Raw genomic sequence first — 19,331 nt, 5'->3', positions numbered from 1 at the left:
GGAAAATACGAAAATATAATAAGACGTTTCTAAAATTCAATTAGAAATTTCTGAAATACAATTGAAAATGATGTAGAACTTAAAAAATATACATATGCATATAATAGACTAATTCAATTAGCAACAAATTTGGCCATCACAAAGAATATGAATATTGTAACTTTCAGAAGAAAACCTATAAAGAAATTCTCGAAAATTGCCGCCAAACATTTACCGACAATTTAAAAAAAAATATTCCCGCGTAGGAACCTTAATACTAAGTAAGTATTATTCGTAATATTCGACATAACCCAATATATCAAAAACAAAATTTCTTGATATTTTCTATTGAATTTCCCAGCAAAAATTTTGAGAATTTTTGTAATGACAACTAGTTATTTCATGCATTCTTTTGTAATGAGTGGTGGTTACCCAGCAAATTATTTTATTTACTAGAATAAGTACTTATTTTTATACTGGTTGGTAATGGACTTTTTCATTTAGCACAGCTATCTATTGTGTATGACTGGAAAACGGGAGGTTAGTGGTTCGCCACCTGTCAAAGCCATTAATTTTTTTGTTCATATCATATTCATTTATATGTTGATGTTAAAACTATTGTTAACTTACAATAAAATAACTCGTACATGGAGCAGTGAGTTAGCAGCTTGACTATCAAACACAAGCAAATAATGTGACTGTTCGATTCCCACACAAGGCAATATTTTTTGTTTTTTTTAGCTACATATTCTTGTTGTGAATCTACTACTTATTTCATAACTGATTGTAAGTACATTTGTAAGCTTGACCCATGAATTTTTTAAAAATCTCGAACAAAGATAAGTAGTGTTTCAGTCAAATAATAAGTAGTTATGCCTTGGCTCCAATGTTACTTGCTGGCTTACTAAGTAAGTAAAGTTTTTGCTGGGTTTGAGTTTTGAATTTGATTATTTTGACAATTGAATATACAATTTTTGTTATTGGTTGAATTTCAATTACAAAAATTATTGAATAGATAATTATCTATAGATATTTTTGTTTTTGAGCAAATGAATGCTTGATTTAATTATGAAATAATTGAAACCAGTTCAATATGTGACAAATATTTGAATTGAAACGGTTTAAGAAATAGTTTTTTCTGTGTTGTTAAAAAACACCATCGCATTTTCGGCTCGAGATTTATTTGTGCGATGCAAAGATTTGTACCAAAGGAGTTCAAGATTTCTAGTCTGAGTTTGTAATAACAGCACATAAATGGAAATTAAACCTTAATGGAACTTGGGGTTAAAATGACCCCAATGTGAATCCAATGCTGTGGCTACTTTGTACCATCTATCAGACATTTTCATTGTAATCCAAAAGAGTAAATTGTTAAGATATGCACGTGTTAAAATAACTAGTCACGTAGCTAGTTATGTAACTAGTTGTCACCCTTAATGATAAGTAATATCATTAGTTCGGGACAGTCTCCTTGCACTGCCGGGTAGTTAAAGAGATATTTGTATTGACAATTTGTATTTGGTATTATTGAAAACCTTGAGACTAGATTAGAGTATCCAAAACCGAAACCGAAAACCGGTTAACCGGTTTTTTCATCTTTGTAAACTCCACCGGTTTCGGTTTTTTTAACTACTCGGTTTTTTGATAAACCGCTTTTTGGAAAACGGTTAACCGGTTTTAATTAAATATTTTTTCTAAGGCTCATTCAAACATATATGTGAAAAACTTTGATACCATTTTTAAAAATATTGATTCATTTTATAGAAAATTTTAGCATTTGACAACATTTCGTAAATGATATAAAATAATTGCATAAAGAATTCAAAAATGCTAAATTTCCATTAAATAAAAATTTAATATAAACCGGTTAACCGGTTTTTTTTTGAAGATAAAAACCGAAACCGCTTAACCGATTTATTTAAAGGACAATAATCGAAATCGGTTTTTTCAAAAACACACATTTTCGGTTAAACCGGAAACCGGTTTTTTAAATTTGCCGGTTTTTTGGACACTCTAGACTAGATGAATAAAATTTTAATGAAAAAATATATAAAATAAATATTTAGAATAACATTTAATAATAACCTGAATTTCAATGATTTCCTAAAAATTCAAATTAGTGTAAAATGTTAACATTAAATGAAGAAATTTTTAACATAAAATATTAATTTTTGTAGTACTTTTCTTTAGTATTATCAATTAATAAATTTTCTTATCGAATTTTTTTCCTATTATTTTTTAGTTTATATGATTTATTATGCATACAGTCTGTGTTAATTTAATAAGTAGTTAATATTTAATAAATACTTTTTCGTTTTGGGAAATTTTGTGTGTTTATAAACATAATACAATTCAAGGAACTGTTAAACCGCATACGTTTATTATTTAATGAATTCTTAATCATACGTTTGATAGTACCAAGTATAATCAGTAGAAAATTATTTATTTCGTTAAATAATAAAAACTTTAATTTTTAGCGATTGGACATCCAAATAAGCATTTAATATAAATACAATACCACTGAAGTTAATGCCTTAATACTTCAAATTAGTTGTGCGTTTAATTATAACCTACATCACCATAGGGAGGGTATTATGCGTTTGTGCAGATGTTTGTAACGCCCAAAAATATTAGTCTAATACCCACCTCAACTTAGAATCACGAGTCGATTAAACGATGTCCGTCCGTCTGGTTGGCTGGCTGTCCATGTAAACCTTGTGCGTAGAGTACAGGTCGCAATTTTGAAGATATTTCGATCAAATTTGGTACATATTATTTTTTCGGTCCATAATTAGTCATAGCTCCCATATAGATCCGCTCCCGAAAATCACTTTAACGTGCATAAATCGCTTAAAAATGTTGGTATACTCACAAAATTCAACATAGTAAACATTCATATAGACATAAATCACACGATCTAATTTCATGGTGATCGGTCCATAATTGGTCGTAGCCCCCATATAAGGCCCACTTCCGAAAATCACTCAAAAATATAAATTATTGAAATTTTAAAAGAAAAATGTTTTTGCTCTTTTACTTAGTGTAGGGTATTATATGGTCGGGCTTGACCGACCATACTTTCTTACTTGTTTTTTGTTGAATTAAGTCACAAGTAATCAAGCAACAGCTAATTTAATAGTAATAAATTTATATTTAATTGTTAGGTGTGTCAAAAATTAAATATTGCTTAAATTAATTTATACTAGGTATGAACTTTGATTTATTGTTTACAAATACAAATTCATAAATAAAAATCATATAAATACAATTTGTGAACATATGGGAGTTGTTATAAAAAAACACAATTGTAATACCAATATAAATAAAAGTAATTTTTTTTGTTGAAATTAAAGTTTTATTTTAGAATACAAAAAGGATAAAGGAAATTGATTTATATCGTTTGTTATTTCAATGAAACAGACTAATTGGTTTATAAAAATTGTCCAAAATATAAAAACTTAAAACAAATGTGGACAATGCAGATAACAATAAATAAAACTTCAATTAAATTTTTAATGTTATTTTTATCATTGCAACTGTAATCGATATATAACTGGTATATTTTATTTTATCTCATAAAGGGTGTTTGTTTTCATCACGATGGAACATACGAAAGGTTTAACTGTCAAACGAACTGCCATACTACCCTACTACTGGCAAATCAACTTTGTTAATACACAAAATATATATTACATCCAGAAAACTGCAGCGTTTGGTGCTGTTTACATGGAAATTATTTCTTCTGGTGCACTGTGGTTCAAAATCGAATTTTTATCGCATATATTAAAATAATCATTTCAGAGCTTTTAATTTCTGCACATTTAATGTCCATGGCATATAAATAAATTTCAACAAAAAATAGTCAATTGGACCACGGCCACACCCTACGCTAGGGATGCCAGATTCAGATTAGCAAATAGCTGGACATTTGGCTTAAAAAAGCTGGACAAATCAAAAAAAAACTGGACATTGAAAAAATTACTAAGAAAATGTTAATTTTGGTTTTGTGTAAATATTTTTTTTAAAATATATTTTTGACTATTGTAATCAAAATACATACATATATATGTATTACACTGTGCGGCAGTGAAAAAAAAACATGGAAAACGACCTAGCGTGGGTATAGGTATTGTTGAGAACCACAATCCAATTCAGAAGTTATTCGAAAAACACGTTTTCGGTGATGTTCCTCAACATAACGAATAGTAACTCAATCAGTTTTTGACGGATTTTAATTTTTTAATGGGTTCAGAAAAAAACCGATTACGCTTTAAAATTAATTTTATGCATACATTTTACGAAAGTTTAATTATTTGCCTTTCCGTAACTGTTTAAAATTTGTTTCAAAATAACTCAAAATTTTGACTATCGAAAAATCGATGGCACAATATCGATTGCAAAATCGAAAGAATTAAAAGTAATAAATTAAATACTAAAAACACTGCCACTTTATTTCGTCTTTAGAGATTTGTAAACAATTTTGAAAATCTGTACAAGATTCCTCTAAATTTGTTGGTATTAATATTTCAGCTCAAACCAGGTCCAATGACATTCGGTTTTCTTTCTTTAGTATAGAGATTGTTTAAAATAGGAAAAACTCTTTCACAAAAAGCGTTGCTTACTGGTATTGAAAATACGAAACATAAAAGTTTTCTAAAATTCTCGAATTCATTATTTTCACCTTTGATATAAAAAATGGAACCATATTATTTGACAAATCTCTTGGTATTTGTTTATAAGCTTCACGAAGGAGTAATCGATATATAGTTTATCGTTATCTAGTTCTTCAGATATTTCAAGCTTTTTGTAAGTCTTCCCAAGAAAATAGCGTATTTTATAAATTTAAAAAAAGAGGAGTCATCACCAAAGTCGTAACGATTTTCTAAATAGCTAACTGATGTTTTTAAAAAGTCTTCTAATTCTTAAAAGTTTTATGTTCATTAAGCGAAATTTTTTTTAAAATGCTGTTAACTTTGGTGCCAAAAAATGTGTTATGTATTCTACATTTGAGGCTATTCCTAAGTATGGTCATTATATAGTGCAAATCTAAAACTGTACAAGAGTCATTCTCAAGAGTTGTAAATTTCTGCATTATGTTTTGCATAAAATATAATAATCATTCACGTTTACATTTTTCTTCTTCATTGAGATCATTATCAGAAATTCCATATGACACGTATTCCCATAAAACTTTTTGGCATTTTTTTGTGCCTTTCTTCAAAAAATACATACACGTTTTTGCATATATTATTACTGTGTACTAATTAGTAGTAAGTAAATTTTCATTTATGGATATTATTGTCCAAAATTTATATTTAGCTGGACAAATTCACTTTAAGCTTGAAACTGGACAGGCATCAAAAAAGCTGGACAATCCAGCCAAGTCCAGCCCGGTTGGCAACCCTACTCTACGCCCACTAAATAGGAAGGCATCCAAACTAAACTATTTTTTTATAATATTTGAGCCCGTTTGTTTGTCCAATCCGAAAGCATTTCGGTACGGGTAATCAAAAATTGTGCTAAAATAAAATGACAATTGTGGGAGTTTGCTGAAAAATGCTGGCGAGATATGAATATATACTCAAGATATACACCTTGGCGAACACTTCCACATTTAAACTTCCATGCAAGTTCGTGCCTAAACACCACTTTTAATCCACGGAAATTAAAGGTTATGATGAGACTACACAATCACAATATCAAGAATTACGACAAGGTCTCAACCAAAATTTACCATGAAACTACTTACCTTGGGCTACATTTGGCATTTTTAAAATACGTTATAACTTTATTTTTTAAGGTTTGCTCATTATACAATTGTATCACTGTTTTAACACTTATTTAAGAACACTTGTTTAAATTTTCAACTTTAAAAGACTAGGCAGTGTTGCCAACTGTTTTTTTTTAAATATATTTTCTTGATTGCTTGGAGTGCCTTTAGGAAAATAAATAAATTTTTAAAAATTACAAAATTTTTTTTTTTAATTTTTGCCAAAATTTGGCCAAATTCGATTAAATTCGAGGGACACAGCAGACCTAAGCCATAGACATGAAGGAAGAATGCTAACTTAACCAGATCAGTAATGGATAACGAATTCTTCGTACGACACTGGCTGGACTAATTAGATATATGATTTGAAATACTTATTGTTAGTTCGTTAATTGATGAAGATGCAGTAAATAAATGTAAATGAAAAAAACAAGAACCTTTACGGATAACAGTAAGATATGCATTATGAGACAATTTTTTTTTAATTTGAACGACATTTGGCTGACAATTTTAACAAAATCGGTAAACTCTAAGTCGTGAGGTCAAAGTTAAATTTTCGGAAAAATACAAAATCTTGAAATTAAATTGATAAAAATATAAATTTTTTGCATGTTATAATCAAAGTTGAAAATATCGAATTTCCTGCAATGCATTGTAACAACACCAATACTAAGAGTTAACTGAAAGGGCTAACAATGGAGAAAATAGTTGAAAATACAAATAAAATTATTAAGCTATTATTAAGAATTTCCAAATATTTGAACTTAGACCTCGTAGGGGGACTGCTTAGAGTTAATTTAATTTTGCTAAAATTTTCAGCATGTGAGTTTTAGACCAAGTGATAATATAATCTGCCCTAATATGTTGAAAAGTCCAAGTTGATTTTTCATTGTCACCTTAATGCTCATATATAAGTAGGTATTATAAAATTATACACCAAATATAAGTATTCACATATTTTCTCATAAACAAACAAAATTATGGTTAAGTAAGGTTATTCACATATAAGAAGAAACAAACCTTCCTTACTTACTGCTCCCTCTTCCTAACTTCCCACGAATTGTGTCTTTAACCAAAGTGCCTACAGAACTTAAGGCAAATTAAATGTATATTACAACAAATGACATTAAATACTTACAATATACTTAGTAATGGAAATTGTAATACAATTCCAAATACGAAATAAATTCGTAATTTATGTGGAAAATTTTGCAAATTAACAAAAAAATTGTATATTTTTGAATGTTTGTAGCTAAGTCTTCTTGCATATAAAATCTTTTATGCATTTTTAATTATTTCAATGCAATAAATCATGTCAACCAAATGACTAAAAATAATTATACTTCAGCAAAATATTCTGTTAAAATGAAAATGAAATGATAAAAAATAATATTAAATTCCAAAATACCTTATCCGAATTTGTTTCCACTGCAGTCAGAATTGTTTGTTTAATTTGTATTTTCATAGACAATATTCATAGATATATAGGGAGGATCCAAGTGAAAGCGGACAGCAGTCGGATTTACCATCTTTGTTTTTAATGAAATTTACCACATACATAATATATTCAAAATGTTCCTCATAACAGTGACCTTTTCAATAAAAACTCATTCCGATGTAAAAATATCGCGATTTGAATATTGAAAAATTTTTTAAAATTGTCTAAAATTATATACACATAATTGCATAATTTTTGATTCCATTTTAAAGGCAAAGATATTATGTTTAAAATGGTCTGAATAAAATTGTTTACTTCCAAAAGGTTAAAGGTCAATTTTCGGAGTATATGTTTCAAAGTAAAAACGATCGCGGTGTTAAAAATTAATAAAAAAAGTGGTATAAGGACACCTAAAATCTCTTTTATATTCGAGCAAACAAATTCCGATGGAGATTCGATTAGTTCAGGAGTTATAAAGAAAAACGTTATTAAAAGTACGTTTCTTCATATAAATTCATATCATGCTGATAAACCAGCAACAATTAACGCCATTTTCACCCCCTGGATCCGAGCCTGACCTTAATATATTATTTATAATATATTACCGAATCGAAATAACCCGTATTTCAGAAACACATCTCATCATGCTGGTAATGTAAAACTTTAATCCCAGTTTTATGGACGTCCAGTTCTGGCTTAACTTAAAGTTTTACGGTGTGTTTAAATCATTTTTGTATGAAAATTTCCTACTTATTTGATTTCTAGCAAACAGTAACCAAATACATTTCAGCAGGAACATTTTGAAAGTGTTGGGATAATCTGTGAGAGTATAACTCCGAAAGTTGTAAAGGGATTGTGCTGCTTTACAATACCCAAATTTTCGAAAGTATGTGCAATCTATAATGATATGGTTATGATACACCATGGGTTTAGAAAAACCATTTCAGATATTTTCTTAAATGATTTTATATTCAAAAAACCAAAAATATTTCGCTTTTTGGAATTTGTTTTTATATTTTGAGAATCTAAAGCGGATTAACAAACTTATAAATACCAGTCTCCTTTTTTGTTGAAGGGTATACAAATAATTGAACGTATAAGTATTAAAATTTCTACTTATAATTAAATATCACTCATACGTACATTGTTAACTTTATGAACCAGTACCTCGTTTCTGTATTTCTCGCATCGGAAAACTTCTCACATGAAGTGTGAAACAAAAAATTCCATCGTTTCTCGATGTGCGAGAAAAAAGTGTTTCTGTATTAGAATGCGAAAACAGACAACACAGATTCTGTTGTTATTGGAATATTTCCAGTAATTAAGTGTCAAATGCAAGACAAACGTCATCGAAAAAAGAAATTATAATAAAACGAAAACAGTGAAAGGCTAAAAAATTTTAAATGCCAAATATAACAATTGTGTTTTATTGATTATCATCATTTGAATATAAAACAAAAAGTATAGTGTGGCGCTTATAACTGCTGAATTAAAAACAAATAATTTTGAAACACATTTTTGTGTACTTACATGTGTATATATATTTATTTTATCAAATCTGTGCTACTTAAATTTCGGCTGATTTGGGTTCCATATTTATAGATACGAAGTTAAAAATATCTACTTTTTTTTTAAATTTAGTTTTTCTCCCACCAATTTCAAATGTGACTTATTTTGACAGTTCTTGTGAGAAACTTTTCGCAGAATATTGTTACAGAAACACTTTTTCTCACATCCTTCCAATTGCTGGAAAATTATTTAAATGACAGATAATTCTAGCAAACTCAAGATTCATAAACACTTGTGCGAGAAAAAACACATTTTGTTTCATTTTACACTGTTTTTGTTGCAATTCAATCGTTTCATGCGGAAAGTTTTTCGATTCGAGAAATACAGAAACGGGCTACAGGTGATTTTTCTTTATTTTTAAGACACAAAATATTGCTACTAAATCCCATGTTATATAAATTTTTGATATTTTATAGATAGATATCACAAAACATATTATGATAAAAGCACACTATATCCTATACACTTTATTATTTTAGCTACACAGAAAAAAGTTCCAACATAAAGATTATGTTTTGTTTTCATTGATTTCGATTCATTTATTAATACTTTTTTAAATAGTATGATTTTTTTCATATTTTATATTTTCAAACAAAATTTAGAAGGCTTGGAAAATATAATTTCAACTTCATTTATATTTTTATGTCCCAATAAACCAAACGATATTAAAACGATATCGAAACGATATCATCTAGATGATATAAACTATCATATATGATATTGTTTGCGTGTCATAAACGATAGTTTTTGCAGTCTAAATTGAACCGTTCCTTATAATATCGTTTTTACAGGCAATTATGATATCGTTTTCGCTATCATAATTTCCAATAAAAACGATAGTGAAGTCGCCATGCTATAGATTTTATTCAGAATAATATTTAATACTAAAAATTATATACACATTTATATACATATTTTTTTTAATATCTTATACTAGATATTTCGCTGAAATAACATAAAAACTTGAAAAGGAACAAGTAAGAGAGCTATATTCGGCTGTGCCGAATCTTATATACCCTTCACCAAATTATACTTAAACATATTTTTTTTTAAATATTTTTATTTAAACAAAATCAAAACTTTTTTTTAATGTTTTAAAATTTTTTATTAATTTTTTTTACAAAAAGTTTTTTTTTAAATTTCTTTAATTAATTTTTTTGGAAAAAAAAATTTATGACAAAAAAAAAAATTTTGATAAAAAAAAAATTCGGGTTAAAAAATATTTTTTGTATGTCCAACTTACTATGGTCTTATATACGTCGTTGCAAAGGTCTTTAAAATATCTATCATTAGATATCCATATTGTATATTATATTAATAACTTAGTAATCCAGAAATAGGTCAAAAATCGAGGTTGTCCTAGTTTTTTCCTTATATCTCAGCCATTTGTGGACCGATTTTCTCGATTTTAAATGGCGACCGAGCCGGAAGAATTTCGGAGATATTGGTGTATGAATCGTGTATGTAAGTTATTTGGGGGCTTCGGAAAGTTGATTTCAACACACAGACGGACAGACAGACAAGGCTATATCGATTCCGCTATCTATAACGATCCAGAATATACGTACTTTATGGGGTTGCAAATGAAAAATGTGGAAATTACAAACGGAATGACAAACTTATATATACCCTTGCCCATAGAATAATATATCCATAGAAGCTTTACTGAAAGGGAAAAAACCTAAGTCTATTGTCAAAAGCCTAAGTCGTGAGAATGTATTAGTACAAAGTTTTGAGATTGTGTTGGTGCCTTTTTAATTTTCACCAGACACACTGAGTTGTATAAAAATGTTAAAATTTAAATTTATGTAAATTTTCTTCTATTTTCAATACCAAAAATTGAAACTCTGTTCAATAAATTAAATTCCACCACAAATAAAATTAAGTGTCAAAAATTAATAAAAAATATTTTTTTTCGTTTGAGCAAAATTAACGTGTTTCGGAAATAAAATGTGCTGTAAATTGTTAAAAAAAATCATAAAATAGTGTATAGAAGTGTAATAAAGTGGTTCGGTCTGTATTTAGTCCAGAGGTTCGCAAAAATAAATCCTCTCACCAATACACTTACTCTCACCAACACATTCAATTCTTTATTTTATTCAGTGCACCTACAAACACACAAATACAAAAACTGAAAAAATAAAGAAATAGTCATACACCAGTGCTCATGCGTATTCCTAGTTGTCTCGTTGAGTGGACAACGACTACTAAAATGTAAGAGCATAAGAATACGTGTGATTTCATTTTCCACAATTGTGGTATGGGCTGCGCATTACTGATTTAGTCGGAAAATCAAAGGTAAAATTTCAAGTATTTTAATGTGTTAATTTCTCTCACAAGTATGTTGAATTCACATATCACAACTACGTGTGAAGTGAGGAATTATTGTTACTCTCAGCTTACTCTCAGTTGCGCCTCTAGTTGTACCCTATGCCCTAGCCACTCATGGTGAAGGGTATAAAAATAATATAACATATCATACATATTTTCATCGCATGTGCACATTTCTGCAAATATTTGAACGTTTCAAATATTGCATACGGATCAAATCACCATAAAATTTAAGAAACTGATCGAGTTTTTATTACATGCCCACTGTTTAAACCAAATAATAACGTTATAAATGATTTAATATTTATTTTGTGTCCGTCTTGCAGAGCTGTAAATGAATCACTCATTTTTGAATTAATTCGCGAATCATTCACACAAAAAAATGAATTGAATGAAATTTGAGTCAATTCAAATGAATTTGGTAAAAATGAATTGCAATTCGTTTCCAATTCAAATGAATTGAATTGATTTTGAATTAATTCAAATGAATTTGGTAAAAATGAATTGCAATTCGTTTCCAATTCAAATGAATTGAATTGATTTTGAATTAATTCAATTCATTTACAATTCATTTGAATTGAATTGATTTAGAATTAATTCAATCGAATTAGAAAAAAAATTAGCAATTAATTCATTTCCAACTCCGACGCGAAATTCGACGGTTAAAAAGTCTTCCTTTAAATATAATGCGCCGTTACCATCGTCAGCTGGTGTTGAAAGATTATTTTCGTACGCCTCTATTCTAAACATCCCTAAACGTGGATTTCTTTCAGATGATAATTTTGAAAAGCTATTGTTGTTTAAGGTGAATGATGCATTCTAATTAAATCTAATTAGCCTTATTTATGAAACTCAATTGTGTTTTGAACTACATACATTGTTATTTTTCCTGATTTTTGATTATTTTTGGAAGATAGTTTTATTTTTTTGAAATAAATATAATATAAATATTAGCAAAAAGTTTATTGTTGGTTGGTCGTGGGTCACAAAATTTCAAAAATTATTAATTGCTTCTTGAATATTAAATATGTTTTATCGTTCAGTGTATTTCAAAATAAAAATCAGTTCTTCTTGAAGAAATAAACTCCAAACACCATGTTTTCATTGATCAGGCGCGTATACAGGACAAAGCTTTTCAATTTTTGTACTGGATATTTTCATTTTGGTAGGAGAAATCTTTCATTCCCCCTAGAGATCTGCTCTTGAATTTGATTGATTGCAACACATTTTTGAATCATTCATTTGAATTGCTAATTCTTTTTTCTAATTCATTTGAATTAATTCAAAATCAATTCAATTCAAATGAATTGTAAATGAATTGCAACTCATTTTACAAATTCATTTGAATTGAAAATGAATTGAAATTCATTTTTGCCAAATTCGTTTGAATTGATTCAAATTTCATTCAATTCATTTTTTCAATTCAATGAATTAATTCAAAATTTAGCTAATTCATAATGAATTAAAATCAAAAAAGAATGATTCATTTACAGCTCTGCCGTCTTGCATGTATTGTACGAAAATTTTTAATTTAATTTATTTTTCAGTTTGAAGTTTTTTTCAAATATTTGTAATTTATTTACTAATTTTATTGGAAGGAAAATATTTGAAAACTATATTATGATAATATTATAGAGAATAGACATAGAGCGGAAACTCTACTGTCAAAGACCTAACTCAGTTATCAGAAACCTAAGTGGTGATAATGTATTTGTAGAAAAAACTATGTGAAAACAAAAACAATATTCGTATGTGTGATTATTTTGAGTAATTTTTTTGTTTGCATTTTTTTCTAATTTCCGCTCTATGTTCTCTATGGATAATATCGTTATAAATAATAATATATGATATAATAATTGCCCCGATAAGGCAATATCGATTTCTGGTTTAACTGTCATAATGTCGTAAAATATTTTTTTAGTTAAAACAAATTTTTCTTGTGCTGCAAACAAAAAAAGTGCTATGTTATGACAAAACAATAAACATAGTTCAAAAAGTCCTATTAGTTTATAACTTTTTTGTTTGAAACCCAACAAAAATTTGTTTAAACTAAAATAATATTTTATGACATTATGACAATACGTCCTAATAGGAGACCGTTTGAATCCCCCAATTATTAAATTTATGTAAAAAAAGCAAAAATTTGCCTCAAGTACAAATTAATAATATTTATGAACATGTTCTTATTCTGAATGAAAAAAGTTAAGGAAAAAAAATCATGTTCGATTAATAATATTTATTACAAAATTCATTCCAATTATGAATTTCTTTTTTCTGTGTACGAAATATTCAAAATACTTACAATAGTTATGGTTTAATGTAGATGTTGGTCAAAGTTCTTAAAAATTTTGCATTATCTTTCACTCTATTTTATTTAGGACGTTAAGTCCTATTTCTTAATGATTATGCTAATTATTTGTTAAACATCCTTTGCATGTCGCATTAAGAAGGACAAAAACTAAATTAAAACAGAAATGTTTTTAATATTTATTTTTATAGTTTTCATTTAAACCACATGAGCTAGTTTTCTAAACAGTTTGACATTTATGAGACGAGTTGCTTCAAAACAAAACACACAAATTAAACAAAGAGCACCCAAGGATATTTTCGTCTCATCACTTTTAATATTGTATTTTAATGTATAAAATTCTGGCTGTAAAGAAATGGTTGCAAGTGTAAATCTAACTGTCTGAGTACATATATTTATGTAAAAGTTTATACAGTGGCTGGTAATAGTGTTGTTTTAATGCTAAAAAGAACTACGTAAATTATTTAGGGTTATATATTAAAAGCATGTGATATGTACGTAGGATTCTTTAGATGTAACTGTGTGTTTTTTTACATTTATGTAAATTTCTGTGGTCGTATGGTAAAACAAGTTAACTATACTTTTTAAGAAAATTGATATAAAATCAAAAATAGAAAGTGCGTTTCATTTACTAACACTCTGCCTGATCGAAATTTTGATATAGTTTCTCATTTAAAAGTTATTTTCATAGCTAACTCCATGCACTTTTTGAAAAAACGAGGTAACTCCATGCATTTTTTGAAAAAACGAGGTAACTCCATAGTTTTTTAAAAAAATTAAAAATTAGAAGTTTAAGAGCGAAGTAGAAATGATTCGGGTCATAAGCTCGTTGAGTCCAAATTTTTAACCTAAAAAGAGAAAAAACTCGGCATATAAGAATAAAAGGAAAAAATATTTTTTTGAAAAAACTAGGTAACTCCATTTTTCGTAAAAACGGGTAAATTAAAGTGCTGAATCAAATAGTTAATGTTTTTTTTCACAAATGATTTCTAAATTTGCCTAAATTCAGTAAAGTTTTAAAATTGAAAAAAAATTTGTTTGGAAAAACTAGGTAACTCCATTTTAAAAATTATGTTTTATTTAATGCGCATGCATAATAATATAAATTCATATTAAATAATTAGTGAAATATGTTTAAAATGTTAAGTCTGTCTTTCTCGTGTTTTCATAAAATGAAATTATCTAGTTTTTCCATACGACCACAGATTTATTTCAGTTCTCTATTATATACATACATACATCTATTTATATAAACATCTATAAAATGTTTGTACTTCTACTCTTCCTTGAACATTTTGTGCACTTTTAATTAGTTTTATTAGTTTCTAAACATATGTTTGATTCAAGGAGATTCAGATTTCAAATAACAAGTAGAGGTAAATTCTAAATACTTTATTATACTGTATTTTAAGAGTGTTTTAATAGCACATCTTATACATAATTTTTAGACAATTTAATTGATACTAAGTTAAAAGATACAACTATAAAATATATGTAGATAGCTAATTGTAGCTCAATAGATGCATCTAAAAAGTATAATGCAGTCTTGTGCAGCTTTTGCTCGAAAATACTCCATCAATTTTGTCTTACAATTTTAAATGATATCGTCTTAAATGTACAAAAATCTAAATAAATAATTTTAATGACATGGATTGCTTATGCAGCACATATACATATATTTGATTACTTCCAAAGAAATTCCTAACAAAACGACATCACTTTAGATCTTAATCTTAATAAACTTCTTTTATTTTTTTTATTACTAGCAGATGTGCCAACACAATTTGATTACATTTTTATACACACATATTTTTCATAGAAACAAATTTGTCTAAAGTCTAAAACGCATTCGCAAATAGAGTGAAAAATAATTCAGATTACAAAAGACACTTGGCGACGCCCACCAATGACACACAAGTTTAGAGTTTATTTTGTTGGTAAAAACAAAACGTCTCAATATCTCAATGTCAATGATACTGTATAAATAGATTTTAACAAAATAAGATACAAAAATACATTGACTAAGAGCTGGGAATTGTAAATATTTGATTTACTATTGGCATATTTTAAACACACAATGCACAGTGAGGCAGAATCAAATTTTTTTTTGTAAATCTAAACGGCTAGTCCGAACGGGGTTAAAATTTGAAACGAGCGTAGCCAAGGAACATTCGAGTTTAAGTCATTAAAATGGGCCATACTAATGCTATGGGGTCTCATCATATTTAACAAATTTTTATATGGCCCTCAGTCATTTCATGAAAAAATAAGCGTGCGTATGATATTTCTCCTTATAATTTCCGAGTTATAGGCATTTCAAAATGGAAATTTTAAAATTTTCCCATACCTAAGTCCGGTTTTTTAAAAACATAGTTAGTTAGACAACTAAATTACCAATAACATATAAACAATTTCTGAGCAATATCGATTATGGATCCAAAAATAAAAGATTTTAAATTAAAAAATTCAAAAAATAGTAGATTTTTGCTGTTTTTTGGGCGAACAGGTGACCTAACTCTTTCTTTATTAAAAAAAAACTTTCTTTAAGTACACATAACTAATTTGTGGTTTTCTATAAGGCGCCTTTGCAGAAAACATTTTGGTATAAAAAACATGTCCCATTTTTCGAAGGTGTCGCCCCTACGCCATTTAAAAATTGACCTATTTTTTCAAAATTTAAAATTTGGGTCACAAGTTCTAAAATCTCAAAGCCCAGCTCAAATTTTTAGGAATTGCGGGATTCCCTTTCACCTTTTGAAAAGTTTTTTTACACTTTGTTATTTAAAATGACAAATTTATTCAGAACTATTTTTTTTGTTTAGATAACACTATGAGACAAAAAAAACTAAAGTAGAAATACCTGGAAAGTAACACTATTTTTCGGATAGGCATTATCAAGTACAATAAGAATATAAGCCATTAACTAAGCTGACTCTCAACCTATTTTAATTTTAGAAACGTATTTGAAAAGAAGAAACTATGGCCATTCCAATGGTATATACTACATATACTTTTTATTATATGATAGTACGTAAATGTCCTTGACAAAAATGTGTAAGAATTTTAAAATGTTAAAAAATCGGTTTCAGTACTTTACAACTACATAAGTTTTTGGTGGTTAATCGCACATAAACTGTATCAAATGATTGGGGGGCTTGGACACAGCATTGAAAATAATGTAGAGTTTTTAGTTAGTCTCATTTTTTTACTTAAAAATTGACTGGTAATAAGTTACTAATGCAATTGCTTTTAATCTAACGAATTTTGAATCAAATGTAAACATAATTTTTCAAAATTCGCTAATTTATGAGTTAATGAGCTGTTTGCTTTTATTTGTAAGTTTCATTGACAAATACAAACATTATTTACTAAAAATTTGAGTCTCAAATAGAACATAATAATAATAATAATATATTATGTTATTTGAAATTTATTTAACTTTAAGTTATTTCTACATTAAACCGGAAACAAGCGTTTAATTTTACGGATAAAAGCTCTTTAGAAACATTGTATTAAGTGTAAAAGTTGTAATTTGGAATGCATTTGTTCTAACGATAGTCTTCGGTGGACTGGATTAAGGAACAAAATTGTCATATTTTTACGTTTTTCAGATTTTTCCTATAGGACATCTAAAGGAATCATATCATACTCCGTGCGACAGCAATTATTAGACTTGAACGGGACCATATACATATGAAACTTTATGTCATATATAGTAGAACTGCGTTTTTAGTTTTTGATTTTGTGATCTTTTCTCCATTTTAAAGGACTTCAAAGTTTTAAGGATATAGAAATTTCTTAAAATTTATTTAAATAGTTCTGCTCATTAGTTTCTCTTTATTTGGATATCAAATGAAAGGGGATAATTTCTAGAAGTAGATAATTTTTTTTATTTTTACTTTTCAGGACGAAAAGTTGTAAAAAATGTCCTTTGAAAAATGTATCCTTTTATATCCTTGAGAATTTCCAATATATTTTTCTAAAAAAAATATATGTTGAAACCATGCATATACTTTAACACATGCTTAAATTTCGTTTTTATAGCTTTATAAGTTAAGCCTAAACAGAAAAAACATATTATTAAGTTCATTAAAAAAAAATACTTATATCGATACAGCAATTAAGATTACAAAAATATTAGATAGTACTTCTTGGACTTGAACAAGTCCACATACACATGAAACTGGAGATCGTAAATAGTAAATCTGCGTTCTCAGTTTTTAATTTTCTGATTCTTTCTTCTTTTTAAAGGACTTCAAAGTTTCAAGGATGTACAAATTTATAAAAAATTAAATAAATATTTTTATAAATGTTTGTCAATATGTGTATCAAATAAAAAAAGCCAATCATTGGAAATAAAACAAAAGAGTTACTTAAATTTTATTCTTTCATATTTTAGTGTAATTCTAACAAATTCCCAATTAGTACTAGCAGGAACAATTATTATAAAAAAATTAAATTTATATAATAAAAAAAATATTTAAGCGATACTAAATAAAGATATAAAAGAAAGAAGAAATATAAAAATATATTATGGAGAAAAATTAATACGTTTACTCTGCCGCTTGTATGGAGTATGTGAATCTCGACATATCGACCAACAGTATTTAGCGAGCATGCGACAAGTGCTCTTTCCTCTAAAGCGATTTTCAATAATTGCTAGGTCCTGGTGGAATCGTTCCCCATGTTCGTCACTAAAATGACCCAAATTATCGGGGAAAAAGTCTAGGTGCCTATCTAAGAAGTGTATTTTCAGTAACATATTCACACCCATTTCACCGAAGTTGCGAACGAGATTGCGGACGATTTCTTCGTAGTTTTCAGATTTTCTATTACCTAAGAAATTTTCTATTATGGCATCTAAACTCCTCTAACTATTTTTCTCAATAGGTGATAGAAGTTTTGGAAATTCCTTGCAATTTAACAATTTTTTTAGTTGGAGTCCATTAAAAAAATTACTGGGTACACATATTTTATTGGGAACTGCTTAGATCGTAGTAACCCCTTGTAACAATAATTACACACAACTTCTGGTATATACCATGCCTTGGGAACCATGTTTATTAAAAAATATTGTTCATACTTATCCACAAAAGCCTTTGTTACATTTTTTCCTTTATTAAAAGGTACAAATAAACCACAAACAACACAAAATTTGTTTTTATTAGGACATTCCATATTACTTTTTAAAAATGACCACTTATTAAAAATTATTTATAAGAATTTTGACGTGTCAATCCAAAACTACTTGATGCTTGATGTTACATAAGATATTTAACTTTTTATATACAATGTATCCTGATAAATAAAAACGAATTAACTTTTAATAGATTCAACCCTTTTTTAAAATTAGTAGGAAAATTATCTGGGACATGAAAGAAAAAATGTTTAAAGGATTTTCCTTGAAATTTGTTGTCCTGAAAAATTAAAAAAATATTGTTTCCATTTCTGGTGACCGTCTTCTTTTATTTGACAAACATTTATAAAAATATTTATTTAATTTTTTATAAATTTGTACATCCTTGAAACTTTGAAGTCCTTTAAAAAGAAGAAAGGATCAGAAAATTAAAAACTGAGAAAGCAGATTTACTATATACGATCTCCAGTTTCATGTATATGTGGACTTGTTCAAGTTCAAAAAGTACTGTCTAATATTATTGTAATCTTAATTGCTGTATCGATAAAAGTATTTTTTTTTAATGAACTTAATAATATGTTTTTTCTGTTTAGGCTTAACTTATAAAGCTATAAAAACGAAATTTAAGCATGTGTTAAAGTATATGCATGGTTTCAACATATATTTTTTTTAGAATAATATATTGGAAATTCTCAAGGATATAAAAGGATACATTTTTCAAAGCACACGTTTTACAACTTTTCGTCCTGAAAAGTAAAAATAAAAAAAATTATCTACTTCTAGAAATTGTCCCCTTTCA

This window comes from Calliphora vicina, chromosome 2 (assembly GCF_958450345.1).
Source record: "Calliphora vicina chromosome 2, idCalVici1.1, whole genome shotgun sequence".
Lineage (NCBI taxonomy): Eukaryota > Metazoa > Arthropoda > Insecta > Diptera > Calliphoridae > Calliphora > Calliphora vicina.
This window is presented reverse-complemented; position numbering follows the sequence as displayed.